Below are 8,407 nucleotides of genomic sequence, written 5' to 3'. Positions count from 1 at the left end.
TTATAGAATGGCAGCTAAAACAAAAATGAGGAAATGTTATTTTGAGGTCTGTTTTTTTTTCAGTATTTAGTACTTAAAAAAAGATGCACATGGCAGGAAATTTGTTCTAAATGAGTCTAAAACATTTGTTCTTAATGTCAGTCTCTAGACATTTAAAAAAGTGGAATTTGCACTTATTGGTCCTGCGTAAAGGTAGAAACCTTTGTGTTATACATAATTTTTGTAATGTTTTGATGATGCGAGATGTATTTTCTAACTCGCTTTCTCTCACTTGCTGCCATTTTGTCTGCTCCAGTAACCAGTTCAGGCAGTTTTATTCATAGACAGCATTTGTGGAACTTGTTAACAATAAATGTTTAACAGTGGCATTGGATTTTTTATAAATGTACCAATAGCCAAGGAGAAAGGTCATGTAAAATTTGTTCAAATAAATGTTATTAATGAACAGAAGTTGTTGTAGTTTGATTCATTTGCACAAGAAATTTAGAAATAACTTAAAAACATAAGCGTGGTTAACTTAAAATTATAGGTTATGTGAATATTGCTGAAGTTGTATTAACTTGAAAGTGTGTTAAAATAGTGAGGAACTGTAAGTTTATTTAACTAAATAGTTCATTTTTATAAATGGATAAACTGAACATTGTAAGTTGTTTTAACTTGGTGCATGAAGTTGAAACAATAAATAATCAGTATTTTAACAACTTGTTTAACTTAACATCTTGAGTTGTTACAAAGATTTTCTTCAAGTTGAGTTTACTCAGCTTTTTAAGGCAGCAGGTGAACTTCTTCTGCTGAGTTTAACCAACTTGAAATGTTTTACAGTGTGGAATTGGGGTTGTATATTTAGTCTATAACATCACATATTATATACCACAGACTGAGATACAGACGAGGCTCACTCATTAACTGGGGTGCTCTGAACTCAACGTGCTAATAACTGGCGCTATCAAACCTCTTAGAACGTCTCGGATGTGTAAACACATTATGTCACTCGTTCACACGGCCAAAATAAAATAATATCCTCTCCCAAACACAGGTTTCTTCATGGAGTTCACCCAGAAGCTCAGCTAAAACACAAGCGGCTAAAAAGTGCATCCGGCATTTCACAACTCAGGATCTGCCCGTCTGCATTTCTGGAACCTACTAAGCCTCGACTCCGCGCACGCAAGCTGACCCAAACGTGCTGATATCTGCTCCCGGACGCTGGACTAACTGGGTCAGGAGGGGTTCAGCGTATTTCTAACACGGCGCTCATCTGAAAAACAGGGCGGAAAGGATGAGACAGAAGACGCCGCTCGCTTTAACGAACGCCTGGCTAGTCTGAGAGGAAATTTACAGACTACTGCAGATAATCACAGCACAGCCAGCGCTGCTCCGCCCCCTACTGGCAGCATCAGGGATTAGCAGGGATACCTGGTCTTCTAATACCAAGCTTAGAATTGACGAGCATTGATAAGATTAACATGGCAGATTTAACTAAAGGTAACTAACAATAATAATAATAATAATAATAATAATAAAGGAAACACAAACAAACAGAAAAGTGAACACACTTTTTCGGGTGTCACACATACATGAATAAATTTGCTAGGGAGACTCACATAACTGCAGAAATCTTGAAGTAGGGTCGCTCCACTGAAACCTCCATAGGGGTCACCGGTGTTACCGATCGTCATTGGTGTTACACATAAGAAAAGTCACACCGGTGACGTTTTTAATGAAGAACGCGTTTTACTAAACGGCTGCTACAGAACATCAAACCACATCATGGTCCATCCTGGAACGTCCGCTAAAACATGGAATTTAATCCATTTATCTTCCGTTTTTCCACTTTTACCGCAGAATAAAGTCGGTGGACTCGCCATGAGCTTTTCTTCATGGATCTTCAGAAAACAGGTGAAAGGAAGTCGAGTGACGTCATCGGTGTGACTTTTATTTCAAAATAAGAGACTTTCTGTTAAGCGGTGACGCCAGTGACACGACTCCTGGGGAACTTTCATTACATGTGTTATAATGTTTATTTGTCATTTGATTTCTTTAATGTGATTTAATGTCTATAGTCCATAGTAACGTTTAGATTATTGCAGTTAAATTTTGAGCAAAATGTGTGTTTAATCTTGAAAATATGGCGTCTCCCTTTATGCATGACTGTGGGGACGAGCTCCTCCGTGGTGCTTGGAGTTCTAGATAATTGATTTAAGAACCAATATGGCTAAATTAACGGCTCAAGAAGGTGTAACTGTTAAAATAAGTCACTGCTTTATTTTAAAATCTGAATAAGTTAATTTAGACATGAATGAATGAATAAATAGCCCTAACCCTACTGGGCTGTTCAGGGTAATGTGTCTCTGAGCGCTGGGCGTTTCTGTAGAAGGACCCAGTCCAGACGAGCTTTAACAGCTTTAATGGCCTTTAGTGTTGAAGAGGCGCGGATCCAGCGGCTGATACTGTCCGGGAAATCATTCATTTACAGTAAGAAACCTGACGCTGCTGGACTGTTTACATCGCGGCACCTGTTACCATGGTGACGAGTCGTGGGCGGGGCGTTCCGGCGGCGGTGACGTCACAGTCGCGGCAGCTATAAAAGGCAGAGCTACGTGAAAATCATTCAGTCGCGTTTGTGTCGATCTCCGGTGCGGACGCGAGAATGGACGCAGAACCGGAACTGGGAACGGTAAGTCAGAGCCAGAACCTTGATATAAACATCAAGTAATGGACATAAACGCATAATATAGAGATGATACATATATTCCTGAAGGTTAAATATGTACCACTAAAATCAGAATTACACTTGTATTGTATGTATGCAATAAGTATTCATATACATATGTAGTTACATACGTATATACATACATACATACTATATACATATGTATGTGTATTTGTGTATATATGCATGTATGTATGCATGTATTCATATACACACATGTATATACATGTATACATATATAGTTACATACATGTATACCCTTATACATATATACATCCATACTATTTACTGTTACCATGGTGACAAGACGTGGGCGGGGCGTTCCGGCGGCGGTGACGTCACAGTCGCGGCGGCGGTAACGTCACAGTCGCGGCGGTGACGTCACAGTCGCGGCGGCGGTGATGTCACAGTCGCGGCGGCTATAAAAGGCAGCGCTGCGTGAAACTCATTCAGTCGCGTTTGTGTCGATCTCCGGTGCGGACGCGAGAATGGAAGCAGAACCGGAACTGGGAACGGTAAGTCGGAGCCAGAACCTTGATATAAACATCAAGTAATGGACATATACGCATAATATAGAGATGATACATATATTCCTGAAGGTTAAATATGTACCACTAAAATCAGAATTACACTTGTATTGTATGTATGCAATAAGTATTCATATACATATGTAGTTACATACGTATATATACATATACATATATACATACATACTATATACATATGTGTAATATATATATATATATAGTGTGTGTGTGTGTATGTATGTATGCAATAAGTATGTATGTGTGTATGTATGCATACACATGTTTACAATATGTATGTCTGTATATATGCATAGATGTATGAATGTATGCATGTACATGTATATGTGTGTATGTATGTATGCAATAAGCAAGTATGTGTGTATGTATGCATACATGTGTGCATGTATTCATTTACATATATGTATATACATGTATACATATATAATTACATACATATATACACATATACACATATACATACTCTATATATATATATATATATATATATATATATATATATATATATATATATAGTGTGCGTGTGTGTATCTATATATGCAAAAAGTATGTATGTATGTATGTGTATGTATGCATACATGTATCCATATATTCATATACATATGTGTGTATATATATGTATACATAAATAGTTACATACATATGTACACATACATATATACATATGTATGTATGCAATAAGTATGTGCATGTATGCATACATGTATGCATGTATTCATATACATATGTTTATGCATGTATACATATATAGTTACATGTATACACATATACATATATACATACTATATACATATGTGTATGTGTGTATATATGTATGTATGCATACATGCATGCATGTAATCATATGCATATATGTATATATATGTATACTTGTATAGTTACATATATACACAAACATATGTACGTATATACTATATACATATGTATGTGTGTATGTATTTATGTATTTATGCAATAAATATGTATGTGTGTATGTATGCATATATGTATATATACAATATGTATGTATGTGTTTATGTATGTATTTATATACATAAATGTATATACTTGTATACATTTATAGTTACATACATATATACACATATACATATATACAAACATACTATATACATTATGTCTGTATGTGTGTATCTATGTAGGCAATAACACTGTATATGTGTATGTGTGCATAAATGTATGTGTGTATGTATGCATACATGTATGCATGTATTCATACACATGTATGTATATACATGTACAGTTACATAGATGTATACACATATTCATATAGACATACCTACAATTTACATAGGTGTATGGATGTATGCAATAAGTATGTATGTGTTTGTATGTATGCATACATGTATGCATGTATTCATATACATATATGTATATTCATGTATAGATATATAATTACATACATACATACACATATACATATATTCATACATACTATGTACATACTTATGTATGTATGTTTTATGTATGTATGCAATAAGTATGTTTGTGTATGTAGGTATGCATACATGTATGCATTTAATCATATACATTTATGTATGTCCATGTATACATATATATACTTACATACATATATACCAATACATATATACATATGTACCATTCACACGTGTATGTGTGTATGTATGCATATATTCTTATACATTTATGTACATATATTTATGTACGTACATATGTACACATATACATATATACATACGTACAATATACATATGTATGTAGGCAATAATTGTGTGTGTATATATATATATATATATATATATATATATATATATATATATATATATATGTTTCTGTGTACGTGTGTATGTAATAAGTATCTATGTGTGTATGTATACATACATGTATGTGTGTAATCATACACATATATGTAAATAGATATATACATATATAGTTAAATACATATATAAACACATACATTTGTATATGTACATGTATGTATATTCATGTGCATATGTGCATATGGGTATGTACGCATACATGTATGCATGTATTCATATACATAGTATATGAATGTAGTATACATATATACTACATGTATAGTTACATAGATATATACACATATTTATATATACATACATACTACTTCCATATGTGTATGTATGTATGTATGTATGTATGTATGTATGCAATAAGTATGTATGTGTGTGTATGTATGCATACATGTAAGCATGTATTCATATACATATGTGTATATACACATATACATATATACTTACATACATACTATATATATGTGTGTGTGTGTGTGTATGTGTGTATCTATGTATGCAAAAAGTATGTATGTATGTGTATGTATGCAGACATGTATCCATGTATTCATATGCATATGTGTATATACATGTATACATATATAGTTACATACATATGTACACATGTACATATGTAGAGTTACGTACATGTATACACATATTCATATAGACATACCTACTATTTACATAGGTGTATGGATGTATGGATGTATGTATGTATGCAATAAGTATGTATGTGTGTGTATGTATGCATACATGTAAGCATGTATTCATATACATATATGTATATACATGTATACATATATAATTACATACATACACATATACATATATTCATACATACTATGTACAACATACGTATGTATGTATGTGTTTTATGTATGTATTAAATAAGTATGTTTGTGTATGTAGGTATTCATACATTTATGCATGTATTCATATAAATGTATATATGTACATGTATACATATATATCGTTACATACATATATACCCATGTGCTATACACATGTGTATGTGTGTATGCATGTATGTAGGTATGTAGGTATGTATGTGTGGATGTATGCATATATTCTCATACATTTATGTACATAGATTTATGTACATTCATATGTACACATATACATATGTATGATATAATATGTATGTAGGCAATAAGTGTATATATATATATATATATATATATATATATATATATATATATATATATATGTGTGTGTGTGTGTGTGTGTGTGTCTATGTATGTACATACATATATACACCTATACATATATACATACTATATATAAATATATATGTATAAGCACAATATGTATGTATGCGAGTATGTGTGCATACAATATGTACGTTTGTGTGTATGTGTCCATACAATATGTAAGTGTATATTTATGTGTGTATGCATATAAGTATTTATACAATATGGATGTATGTTTATGCATGCATACATGTATGCATGTATTCGTATACATTTACAAACATACACGCACACACACACAAATACACACATATGCATATTTGAATTTTTTTATTTCTCACTTTGCTACAAACTTTTATGAGAACACTTGAGGAGAGTGTTTCACTATAACATGTTATTTCATGATGATCAGTGCAACCTGAGAGGGAGTGTGTTAAATACATATACACACACCCATGAATACCTGTGTGGTGAATTGTCTGATGTTTAACAATTTTGCCTTTGGCTACATTCTGTTTAGGCTCTGGATGAGAAAAGATCGCAGGGGATGTCTGAGGTGGAAGAGTCCTGCAGCACCATCCTCAGTACACGGAGTCCATCAGTGGAACTTATCAGAGAAGCTGGTGGATCTCCTGATCTGAGTGAGTGCTCTGAGCTCTTCAACACCTCGCAAACCTGCAGGCACAGCCTGGAGAGAACACCCATCGGGTTTTATAACAACGGTGTAAAATGTTTTCTGGAAGCTTGGCCTGATTCTTCGAGCTCCATCCCTACTTTTAAGGTAAACAGACTGAAATGATTCTGTATTTAATCTTGATGTAATGCTCAGCCTCGTATGTTGTTTTACTGACTTAATACAACGTGTGTTCTCACTTTGCCACAAACTTTCAAGATCACACTTGACCGACAGCCAATTTGGTCACACTCTGAAGATGAGACCACACTAAATTCCCAAACTGTCGTCACCACTGAGCAGCTTTTCAGCTGCAGCTGAGACAGAAGAACAGCTGAACAACCTGGAATCAGCCAGAAATGAACCCAACACCATTCGCCAAACGTGTGGTCTGACCTTCAGAGTCTGACCAAATCAGACTGAGCCATAAAACTGACCCAATATAAAAGAAAAAGCTGCTCAGTGGTGACGAGAGTTTGGGAATTCATGATGATCAGTAGAACCTGAGAGGGAGTGTGTTAAGTACATATACACACACCCATGAATACCTGTGTGGTGAAATGTCTGATGTTCATGTGTTAACACTTTTGCCTTTGGCTACATTCTGTTTAGGCTCTGGATGAGAAAAGCTTGCAGGGGAAGTCTGAGGTGCAAGAGTCCTGCAGCAGCGTCCTCAGTTCACGGAGTCCATCGGTGGAACTAATCAGAGAAGCTGGTGGATCTCCTGATCTGAGCGATGAGTGCTCTGAGCTCTTAAACGCCTCCCAAACCTGCAGATACAGCCTGGAGAGAAAACCCATCAGGTTTTGTTACAACGATGCGGAGTCTCCCGTAGAAGCTTGGCCTGATACGTCGAGCTCCATCCCTACTTTTAAGGTAAACAGACTGAAATGATTCTGTATTTAATCTTGATGTAATGCTCAGTCTCATATGTTGTTTTATGACTTAATACAACGTGTCTTCTCACTTTGCCACAAACGTTCAAGATCACACTTGACCGGCAGCCAATTTGATCACACTCTGAAGATGAGACGACACTAAATTCCCAAACTGCCGTCACCACTGAGCAGCTTTTCAGCTGCAGCTGAGACAGAAGAACAGCTGAACAACCTGGAATCGGCCAGAAATTAACCCAACACCATTCACCAAACGTGTGGTCTGACCTTCAGAGTCTGACCAAATGAGACTGAGCCATAAAACTGACCCAATGTAAAACAAAAAGCTGCTCAGTGGCGACGACAGTTTGGGAATTTAGTGCAAGGAGCTGGAGAACGAACTGACGGCTGTGCAGCGAGTGGGTGGATCTTGTTACTCTGATGTAGCAACAAGCTGCTCGTTAAGGAGCTATAATTTGGAGGAAGGAACTGAACATTACAACATATTAAACGCCTCGTTCGCCGCCCGGTTTATTAATTTTTTACTGTATTTATTAAACTGTTATATAATCAGTAGAACACTTGAGGAGAGTGTTATCACTATAACATCACAGCTGTGATGATCTACGGCGACCAAATCACAGCCGTGATGTTATTTCATGA

This window comes from Pygocentrus nattereri, chromosome 2 (assembly GCF_015220715.1).
Source record: "Pygocentrus nattereri isolate fPygNat1 chromosome 2, fPygNat1.pri, whole genome shotgun sequence".
Classification (NCBI taxonomy): domain Eukaryota; kingdom Metazoa; phylum Chordata; class Actinopteri; order Characiformes; family Serrasalmidae; genus Pygocentrus; species Pygocentrus nattereri.
The sequence above is the reverse complement of the archived record's forward strand: the minus strand, read 5'-3'. Positions refer to the sequence as shown.